The sequence below is a fragment of the Triticum aestivum genome, chromosome 4D, assembly GCF_018294505.1.
Source record: "Triticum aestivum cultivar Chinese Spring chromosome 4D, IWGSC CS RefSeq v2.1, whole genome shotgun sequence".
In the NCBI taxonomy this organism is placed as follows: Eukaryota; Viridiplantae; Streptophyta; class Magnoliopsida; order Poales; family Poaceae; genus Triticum; species Triticum aestivum.
In genome coordinates, this window is record NC_057805.1 from 363,727,162 (window position 1) to 363,739,344 (window position 12,183).

Genomic DNA, 12,183 nt, shown 5'->3' on the forward strand with positions numbered 1-12,183 from the left:
TGCTCAATTCTATCAATTGCTCGACAGTAATTCGTTTACCCACCGTAATACTTATGCTATCTTGAGAGAAGCCACTAGTGAAACCTATGGCCCTCGGTTCTATTTTCCATCATATTAATCTCCCGTCAACAAGCTATTTCTGGCGCCGTTTATCTTTGCATTATTTACTTTTACTCTTTATCATAAAAATACCAAAAATATTATCTTATCATATCTATCAGATCTCACTCTCGTAAGTGACCGTGAAGGGATTGACAACCCCTTTATCGCGTTGGTTGCGAGGTTCTTATTTGTTTGTGTAGGTGCGTGGGACTCGCGCGTGGTCTCCTACTGGATTGATACCTTGGTTCTCAAAAACTGAGGGAAATACTTACGCTACTTTACTGCATCACCCTTTCCTCTTCAAGGGAAAACCAACGCAGTGCTCAAGAGGTAGCACCATGCATATGATAGTTTGAGATGAACGTCCCATAGCTGGGCGGAAGAGAACCCAGAACAGCATCAGTAGCCAGCTCATCCAAGAGCGGGAAGCCCAACCGATCCAAAGCTTGCACATATCCGATCATCTTGATCACATGTGGGCTCAGTGGATCACCTTCCTTCAGCTTGCAATCCATCAAGGATCGCCAGATGTTGAACCTTTCGGTCCTACCCTGTGTCTGAAACATGATCTTGAGACTCTTGATCATATCGTAAGCCTCAACATTTTCGAAATACTGTTGCAAATCGGGCTCCATACAAGCCAGCATCAGACAGTTGATCTCTGTCGATTCATCAATGAGCTTCTGGTAGGCATTCTTAGTTGTGGCACTAGCATTATCGGCAGGTTCCTCTGGAAGTGGATCCTCTAGAACATGTTCCTTTTTATCATGCTTGAGAACAATTCTCAGATTTCTATACCAGGTGGTAAAGTTTGTTCCATTAAGTTTATCCTTTTCCAGAATTGATTTCAATGCAAAGTTGGGTTGAGCAGGTGGTGCCATTGATCTACAACAGAAAGTATGCAATCACTAAGCAATGTGTTTATGTAGAGTAATTCAAGCCTTAAATATAAATACTCCCACTGAAGTCGGCATCCCTCCGCAAACTCTCAGTGATTCAGGATCCGACTAACGCATGCGACTAGTGAGCTTTAGCATCACTGCTAGCCTACATACCTATCCGGTAAGCAACTCCTTGCTAATCGTATCTCTATACGACTCCTGTCGGTTGGGAAGGTATCTTATACCCCGGCCCCCAACCTTCTTTGCCACAAAGCCCAAAACCATTTTGATAGCCTTGTCAAGTTAACCTGATGCAGTGCATGTACGTGTCCGACATGAACCCTTCAGTTCAAGGACACCTAGCAGCACCCCAATTTTATGAGCCCACTACTAGACATACTTGACGTGCAAAGGTGCAACATTGGGAATGGCATATTGCTTGATATTGACGAGGGGTCTTTCTACCATTCTAACATGCACAGAAAACAAGAAGCATAACAGTCACAAATAAACATATATTGTGAAATAGTATGGCTCCTTCATGGACATTCTTCTAGGTCGGCTCCAACTCCGATGACCATCTAGGAACTCCATCTTGTTTGTCACGCCCGGACGCTAAGCCACCAACCTGATCTCTATTATCCAACTACTACAACTAGTAATGAATTTTACATAGAGTCACAAGTCGACACGCAGGTCGTTATACAATATAATGACAACACTTTGGCTCCTGTCGGCTGTCAAACATGACACGCAGGCCATGTAAAATTTACACATATGCATCACATACACATGAGCCATACTATTCACATCAAACCTGCAAAACAAAGTTATGCATAGAATCGCATTCTACCGGTTTGTGTGTCGGGTATGAAATACACGGTGCTACGCACACGGCGGTCCCCGATGGCGGATAACCGACCGGTAGGGGTAGATCGTGTCACGACCTCATCGACTCCGATCATCAGAAAACGTAGCCTCATCGATCCCCATGTGCAGTTGATCTCATCAACCGTGCACACAGCCGATCTCTTAAACAATGACAGATCTCATCTGCCGCCTCCACATATCTAATATGCATACGATCTGAATCCCAATCCTATAACAGAGGCTCTGATACCACTTTTGGGTTCTACGATAGGGTGGGTCGACTGCAAATTAAAATTTCCTATGCGCAGAACATCCAGGAACATGCTACGGGAGATGGATCAGAGATCGTTACCACTAGAAGCGCAGTGCCGTGCATCGGAAGTAGAGTTGAGGCAGCGCGTTCCCGGAGTCGCCTCGCATTCCCGGAGTCGTCACCTCCTTGCCGGTCTCCCACATAGCTGATCGGATCCCGCGAACAGGTTCGCCGGAGTGGCGCAAGTGCACCGCCTCTAACGGTATCCGCGCGTGCAGGAGGAACGTCGTGCGGCGGACTGCTAGGTCCGATCACACAACCGGCGGCGAGTGGAGGTGTCTATTCGCAACATGCAAACCCTAGTGACAGCGCCAAAGCGATCAAATCCATGAGTGTGCGGCACCTCCACTTTATATAGGCGTCCGTCGCGGGCTCAACACTTGGGCCTCGCACGGACCCTAAAGCCCATAAGTATACTCGGTCGCAATCAGAATACAATTCGGATCACATCCAAGCAGTGTCCTCGGATCCGACCTCGTAGGTTCCTTCCCTTAAGCGCGCGACCCCTTAGGTTCAAGCTGGCTTGGTCGCAGTTTGGATCACCTCCGAACTGCACGGTTGGTAGCGGCCTCTAGCAAGGCATGCCGAACACCAAGCAGACTATGAAGCTGGTTAGGCGAACCTGTACATCACACTTTCATTCCTTTTGCCACACGATATATGTTGTCAGGCTCAAGGCGAGTCTGTCATCCTTGTGCTAGCCACCTCTTTCTCGTTCCAGTGATGCCGACCACAAACCGGATTATCTCATAATCCATGTCGCATAGCCATGCTTATCTTGGTCGGATCACACGAGGGGCCCAGAGTATATCTCTCCTGATCGGAGGGGCAAATCCCATCTTGCTCGACCATGTCTCACAACATGGGTCTAGACAAACCCGAAACCTACCTTTGTAACTACCCAGTTACGGAGTAGCGTTTGGTCGGCCCAAAGCAAGTCTGTCACCATCCCGAATTCATGCGTCAGCTCAGGTCTTAGGACATAGAACGTATGTTGTACTAGAGACTCACAGATGACATATCGCTGTGTCTCATAATTGGGTCTGTCCGACTCGGACCTTATCTCGATTCGGATCCGACTACGTCGAATCCGACCAAATCCTTCCGAGTCTATATTATCCGGTTAGCATCCAATGCTCCATGGCTAGTGAGACCAAGCCATCGACCATGTCATATGCTAGTCTAGTCGGCTGCGCGTCCACACATCTCTTTCGACTAGGGACCTTTTAGGACAGTCATCATACAATGCATAGTCCCACAAACAAGTCACATACTTGTTGATACACATCATTGATAATGTCCAAGGACTATCTTTATTCATAAACACATAGGAAATATCATCATACATGATTGCCTCTAGGGCATATCTCCAACACTTTGCCCCTAGCGCTTGTCGCCGCCTATCTGCACCGACTTGCACCGACTTTTTGGACTCTAGTCGATTGGTTTTTTTTGCGGGATTGGGCTGAGGATTTATCTCATTGAGAAGGTAATTACTTTAGCGAAATATTCACTCATCTCTTATCGCAGTCCGTCCGTCGTTGTTAATCAACCGGCGGAAATCGTCGTGGATTCATTTTTCTTCTAGCTGATTCGAGGGCTTTCATTCAGTTGTCCACAATGCGAGCACAAATCAGGCAAGTGTGGTCGCGGCCCTTCGGAAACGAAGTTTTATCTCACCATCCCAGATGACTTCAGGGAGTGCTGAGTATGTTCAATCTCACCCTACCATGATCGGCATGGCCTAAATTTATGAACATATACATTATATTGCTAGATTTGGATACAAGGTACAGTGCCACATGCAGCCTAGACGTTGAAGACAAATTTTTTTCCTTCTAAATTAGGCAAATTAATGACGTATTGTTCATTCAGTTACTCTCATATTTGCATCAAATCTTTGTTACATTATCTATTTTTATTTATATATTTTTGTACTTTGCTTTCAGCTATATATTGTTCTGTTCTCTAAGTTACTCCCATATTTGCATGTTGCTCTATTATTTCAATATATATAATTTACGATCTTAATTTTCATTTCAAGCAGTACATCTCTTGCTTTGCAAGAACACGAGTAGAAGGAAATCTTGGGCTTTACTTTGTTGATGACTCCATGGATGTCATATTGACAACGCAACATGGATTTACAATGATAGTTAATGTAAAACTTGATAAAGATGTTCACTCCTATTTTGATGCGGACCTTTGAGAAAAATTTATAAGTTTTATGAACTGAAAGTTGGCAATGAAATTCTAGTGCGTGCACCACAGCCTGGTCTAATTAACATGGATGTTTACTTCCCCAATGTCATCAGCCAATCACAGTCTGATCGAGGTTAGTGTTCTTTAAACTTTCTCCATGTTGGCATATTGCTTAGCAAAATCAGGGTATTTGTTCTGACTAACTGATCACTATTTAAGCAACCAGTTGTGATTTCATTTTCTGACTCCGTTCCTAGGCAGTAACAAATTCTATTTACCAATCTATGCCCACTATATATTCTTCTGCCATGTTCTGAATAAATAATATCTTTCCACTTTTTAAGAAGGATATGTTGGATGCATAGTTAACGATCTGTATGTTACTCAGCGTACCAAATTTCACTAGAAAGACTTGAAGCATGTCATAAAATTTGTTGATAATCTGACAGAGAGAACACAACATATGAACGTTGGATTTTGGATGGGATTAATTCTACATATGGTGCACACATTGAACAAGACCAATTGCACGCACAAAACGCTGGTACAAAGTCTTATTTTTATGTTGATGTTCATAAACTAGATATATCTTCAACGATATGTTACAATTGGTTTTTATTCTACATTACAACAGAAATTGCCCACTGCAACTGTTCCTGAATCGATTTCCTGGCGTGGTCGAATTACACTTGTGCCTGCTAATAACACCAAAGTGATTGCAAGGTACTATGTTTCCCATAGAAATGGAACCATTCAAATTAACAAGTTCTCGCTTGTCGTGGCAATGCATCCACATTGGAAAATTGGAGACACTGTTCTACTCATGCTCTACCAAGGCACATGAGGGTTCTTCCTATTCATTGATCAGATGCCGAGTCGCCGTGATCAAGCTGCTTCCAGTGGATAGTTGTGGTTGTTGGCCCCCAGCCTCTTAAAATGTGCTAGTTGTTACTATATTAAGTATGTAGATATGGACCATATGGTTGTCAAAATTGTTAAGTACCATGTTACCAAGATCCGCCTTTTGTCGAATAGTGTCACCACTATATATATGTTACTCAAATATTGTCAGCCAAGTTCTTAAATTTTCATGGAAAGTATTAGTATCGTACACATTTCATTCAATTTAAGCGCGTGCCATGTAGAGTAGAGGATGTCCATGTTTTCGACGTGGCGATCAACACCGATGTCCAGAAGGAATTTGCATATTAATTGTCCATATTGTAAATTGAGATAATATATGGATAGGCTAGCCCATCCAATTGACATATTTGACATGCTTGAACAAATCAATAGTTCCGAGTAATTTACAAGCCATTAGCTCGCTAATTCACAAGAATATAACGAACCGCGCGCGCAATAAAGAGCTACTGTGCACCTGACGCCGACCCACCACGCACATCAGCCATCGTCCATCAGCATGTTGATCATGGGCTCAGTGGGAGCGGAGGCCGCTAAATCGATGACCTACACACCTTGATCGATCGAGGCTGGGGCAGACTCGACATCGGGGATCACCGGTACTGCCTCAAGCACAACACTCACTAGGGCTACCACGACGGCCGGGTCAGCCTAGGCGACAATCGGGTCGGCCTAGGCGACATTCAATGAGACGACATTGGCTCTCGCCAGGGCTGCCGTGATGCCCCCCAGGCATGCCCCGGCGACATCCGGTGCTGCGCCCTCCTAAATCTGGGACATAAGCCTGCGCCTCATGCGGCGGCCGCCACTGCCGCAGTTGTCCTTGCGTCGTCCTGGTTCCTGCTCCGCCGCCCGCACCATCCGCCGCACTCTGCGCCGAGCCAGCAGTATCGCGCGCTGGCGATCCCTGTCCGCTTTTAGGACAACCCTGGCTATCCTGGCGGCTTGCTCGTATCGCGTTTCCGGCTTCCTCTGGCCGTTGTCGGGAGAGGCGGCGGCATGGCCGTCGACCGCCAAACCGACCATCGTGCCTTCAGCCTCAATTCCGCCGTCGCGCAAATCCATCCTGTCGTCGACCATTGGGGTTGTGCCGGTATGTGTGGGTAACTAGCTAGCAAGTGGATCAGTAGCGAGTCGCCGCCGGCCATTGCTGTGGTTATTTATAGCTAGCAGCTGGCTAGAGGATTGGGGATTTTACAATTCACCCCTGTGGAGCGTGGGAAGCCTTCGCTGGAGCGTGGGCCATATGCAGTGTCATGTGTTGCCACACATGTGTTAACATAAGGAAACGTATGTGTAACTTACTAATCATCGCACATGCATCGTGTGTGATGCTCCTAGCCGTCGCAAGCAACTAGTTTGCATTTTTCAAAGTTTTTTCTACACATAGAATCGCACATGAATTAACTCTAGTAACCGGCCGTGTTATATTTTCTCATTGCAAACAGTTCATCCGAGCGGGTTGTTTGTCGCGTATCACACACATCTTGTTTACACGAATCGTTTGTGTTCTTTTGGCTCATATAAAACAGTTCATCTATGTGAATTGTATGCCGCATATCACACACATCTTGTTAAGTTGAACCATTTCTGTTGTGTTGCCTAATCAAAAATAGTTCATCCGAATGAACTGTAGGCCGTATATCACACACACCTTGATCTTGCTGACCATTTCTGTTGCGTTCCCTAATCGCAAACAGTTCATCCGAGTGAACTCTATGTCGTATATCGCACACACCTTGATATGGCTGCCCGTTTCTATTGTTCTGGCTCATCGCAAACAGTTCTTCTGGATTAACCATATGCCATGCATCACACACACAACTACAATCTGGATCATGTTTGATGTCTCTGCCATCGCGAACATTTCGTATCACTTTTTACGGTTATTTTACATCATCATTTGCGATTAATGCATCACATACAGTTTCGTTGAAGGGTCTCTAATTGGATAGTCGCATTTGGACCATCCTGTAGTAGTGGGAGGAAGATGTCATCAGGGCACAAGAGGTCATCGTGGCCAAGTTGAGATAGGACAGTGCGGCGTAGGCGGACGCCCCAGCCAAGGTGCTGAAGGACATCGTGACCCAAGACGGGGCAGGAGGCTCTGAGTTGCCGGCCCGGGAAGAGGACTCATCGCCGCCCTCGAAGCATCGCTCGAAGCAGGTGCATGACCCGGCTCAATGGGCGGAGGCCGATGCACTTGCGGTCGGCGGAGCAGCCGGCCAGGACACAGAGGGCTCCCATGAGCTGGTGGTTGGCCAGACAGCCACACCCGACGCGGCATCGTCCACCAACCGGGACCAAGGAGCCGGCCAAAGCGACGAGGCCAGCTGATAGGCTGAGATGGCCGTGATCAGGACACCGCAGCCGAACATGGGGACGACGCCCACCGGCGCCATCCTTCTCTCAGGCGCCCGCTCCCCTGAGAGGAGCACCGAGCCAAGGCGGGCGGGCAGCGGGACTAGCATCGACTCCGTGGCCAACTGCAGCGGGAGTGGACGAACGTGGGTGAGGTCAACAGCGGGCCGGCCCCAGGCATCTTGACCGCCGTGGTGAACTCGGTGCGCACGTAGTTCACCGATCACTTCATCCAACTACATGAGTTCGCCCAGGGAGCGCAAGGCCAATTGCATCAGCTGGAGCAGTTCGTCGCGGTTAGTTCCTCTCTTTTCCTGTAGCTATTTACTTTTTTGAAGCCTCTCAATTTCTCTTTCCAGCTGGTTCGGTTGCTTTCCAGTGGGGGCGCGCCAGCGCACCCACTAGGTGTAGCCCCCGAGGCTCGGGTTGGCTGCGCAGCAAGCGGGTCGAGCCTTCTCGGGCGTTCTTCTAAATTTTGCTTTTCCCCTGCCCTTTCTCTTGCAGGCCCTCCATGACCAGCGGGTGATAACATTCAACAAGTTCCTAGGCCCTTACAAAGCGGGCAAGGTCCAGCTTGCGGCCAAGGAGGTGGAGCTGCAGCGGGCCAAGGGTACGTGTCTTGCTCTTTTCCAGTGGGGGCCCGTCAGCGCACCCACTAGGTGTAGCCCCCGAGATTCGGGCCAGCTGCACAGCATCCGGGTCGAATCTTCTTGAACTTTGTCTTTTCTTTGTCTTCTTCTGTCTGGCTACTGACCCGAAGTTATGCTTCATCGCGTAGCCGCCACTGCCGGCCTAGCCAAAGTCCAGGACCTCCAGCGTCGGCTGGCCCGGGTCGACCAACAGCGCGACAGGCTGCAGGAGCAGGTGAGGTGGCTAGCCGTGGAGAAGGATAGGCTGACAACCGCCCACTGGGCCGAGCTCAACCGGCTGGCAGAGGAGCACGACAAGGTGGTGGCCTACAAGGACGCGCTAGTGGGTAAGGCCGACGAGGAGGTCACCCGGCTGAAAACTGGCTATGATCGCTAGGCCAACGAGTGGTCGGTGAAGGAGCAGGGGTTGCTGGGGAAGGTGCAACACATCGACACCCTCCTCACCGGTGAGTTTCTGGTTCTTGCTGAGTTTTCTTGTTTTCGCGTGCCCGGCTGGCCACGGCCGCCGACCGGGGCTCTGTTTGTTTTTTCTCACTTCTTCTTACCCAGAGGCCTTCACTGATATGCGGGAGCTAGCCGAGGCGACCATGAACACACATCGGGAGGAGCAAAGGGCGATGGGAATCCATATCAGTCTGCTCGCCGCCTGGACATGTTGGGAAACATAGCATGCAGTTTCAAAAAAATTCCTATGCTCACGCAAGATCTATCTTGGAGATGCATAGCAACGAGAGGGGGAGAGTGTGTCTATGTACCCTCGTAGACCGAAATCAGAAGCGTTTGACAACGCGGTTGATGTAGTCGAACTTCTTCTCATTTCGACCGACCAAGTACCGAACGTGCGGCACCTCCGAGTTCTGCACACGTTCAGCTCGATGATGTCCCTCGAACTCTTGATCTACCAAAGTGTCGAGGAAGTAGATGAGTTCCCTCAGCACGACAGCGTGGTGACGGTGATGGTGAAGTGACCCGCGCAGGGCTTCGGCTAAGCACTACGAGAATATGACCGAGGGTGTAATTTGTGGAGGGAGGCGCCGCACACGGCTAACCGATGTTGTTGTGTGTTCTAGGCGCCCCCTCCCCATGTATATATAGGTGGGAGAGGGAGGGGAGCAGCAAGGGGGTGCCCCAAGTAGGAGGAATCCTACTTGGGCGCCTCCCCAATTCGGCCTCCCCCTTTCCATAAGTTCCGGAGGGGGATGGAAGGAGGAAGGGAGAAGGGAAGGAAGGGGGAGGCTGAATCCCTTCCCTTCCTTCTCTCTTCCCCTCTTTCCTTCTCCTCTGGTTCGGTCCATATGGGGGCACAACACCCCCTGCTGGCTGCTGCGTTTCCCCTCTTGGCCCATTAGGCCCATATCTTTTGCCGGGGGTGCCCGGAACCCCTTCCGGTGACCCGATAGGTATCCGGTACCCTCCGGAACACTTCCGGTGTCCGAATACTATCGTCCTATATATCAATCTTTACCTCTCGACCATTTCGAGACTCCTCGTCATGTCCGTGATCTCATCCGGGACTCCGAACAACAAGCGGTCACCAAATCACATCACTCAATAATACAAAATCGTCATCGAACGTTAAGCGTGCGGACCCTACGGGTTCGAGAACTAGGTAGACATGACCGAGACACCTCTCCAGTCAATAACCAATAGCAGAACCTAGATGCTCATATTGGTTCCCACATATTCTACAAAGATCTTTATCGGTCGAACCGTTATGACAACATATGTTATTCCCTTTGTCATCGGTATGTTACTTGCCCAAGATTCGATCGTCGGTATCTTCGTACCTAGTTCAATCTCGTTACCGGCAAGTCTCTTTACTCGTTCCGTAATACGTCATCCCACAGTTAACTCATTAGTCACTTTGCTTGCAAGGCTTCTTCTGATGTGTATTACCGAGAGGGCCCAGAGATACCTCTCCGATACTCGGAGTGACAAATCCTAATCTCGATCTATGCCAACCCAACAAACATCTTCGGAGATACCTATAGAGCATCTTTATAATCACCCAGTTACATTGTGACGTTTGATAGCACACAAGGTATTCCTCCGGTATCCGGGAGTTGCATAATCTCATAGTCGAAGGAATATGTATTTGACATCAAGAAAGCAATAGCAATAAAAATGAACGATCATAATGCTAAGCTATTGAATGGGTCTTGTCCATCACATCATTCTCCTAATGATGTGATCCCGTTATCAAATGACAACTCATGTCCATGGTTAGTAAACCTTAACTATCTTTGATCAACGAGCTAGTCAAGTAAAGGCTCACTAGGGACATAGTGTTTGTCTATGTATTCACACATGTATTTAGGTTTCCGATCAATACAATTCTAGCATGAATAATAAACATTTATCATGAATAAGGAAATATAAAATAACAACTTTATTATTGCCTCTTGGGCATATTTCCTTTAGTCTCCCACTTGCACTAGAGTCAATAATCTAGTTCAGATCACCATGTGATTAACACCAATAGTTCACATCGCCATGTGATTAACACCCAAAGGGTTTACTAGAGTCAATAATCTAGTTCAAATCGCCATGTGATTAACACCCAAAGAGTACTAAGGTGTCATCATGTTTTTCTTGTGAGAGAGGTTTAGTCAACGGGTCTACCATATTCAGATCCGTATGTAATTTTCAAATTTCTATGTCTATAATGCTCTGCGTGGAGCTACTCTAGCTAATTGCTCCCAATGTATCCAAGTTGAGACTCAAAGTCATCCGGATCAGTGTCAAAGCTGTCGGATTTCGGGTTTCGGCAAAACCCTTGAGGTTCGAACTCTGGGGTGCGCACGAAGATCTCTCCCCCCTAGCTCACGGTCTCACCACAATCTCAAAGCTCAGCAGGTCGAACTCGCAGAACAAGGGACACAGGGTTTATACTGGTTCGGGCCACCGATGTGGTGTAATACCCTACTCCAGTGTGGTGTGGTGGATTGCCTCTTGGGCTGAGGATGAACAAGTAGAAGGGAAGAACAGCCTCCTGAGGAGAGGTGTTCTTGAGCTCGGTGAGCTTGTGTGTGTGAGGGTGGAATGGATCTAATCCAAGATGAGTCTCTCCCTCCTACGGTGGTGGCTAGTCCTATTTATAGAGGCCCTGGTCCTCTTCCCAAATGTAGGCGGGAAGGGATCCAACAACGGCCAAATTTGAAGGGAGACAACTAGTACAATTTATCCTTACTAAAGGTGGTCTTCGCCTGCCAAAGGCTCTGGTGGTGACCCCGTCCTGGGCTCCACGGTGACCTCCATCCTGCCGTCCTGCTGGCCTTGGTCTTGTTGCACCGATATGGAAACCTTTGCCTGATGCCTTGGGACTCCTCGCCTGCGCTTGCCTCTTTAGCACCAAAGAGGAAACAAGTACACTACGCGCGCTGGCGCCCGCCTGGCCTTGGTCATCATGGCTTGCGTCCCAGGGACCTCGCGAGGTGCCCCTTGCCTTGATCTCTATGCCCCTCGCGAGCCAGCCTAGTGAGGCCGCCCCCGAGGAGGTCTTGCGTCGTCCGCCACGTGAGGCTTGGCCCCTCGCGAGGGTCTTGAGTGTTCGGTAATGAAGATGGGATGTACAGGGCCGTTGGTGGAGCCACGCCGTGGGCCGCAGGCAGGCAAGTCTGGGGACCCCTGTTCCCAGGACGCCGACAGTAGCCCCCGGGCCCAAGGCACGCTCGGACTTGGCTTCGAGGCGAAGCCAAGGGGCAAGTGCGGAGCGCCGCGGGCCCCAACAGCCTACGGCCTCGGTTGACGTGTGGCTATTGATGGGACGTGGGCGTCTCCGCTTCCCCATGCTGCCTCGACAACTGCCCGACTTGACGAGTCCCTGATGCATGCAGAGAAAACGATCATTACCTGTGATTGTGGGGGTCGCCGGTTGGCCTTC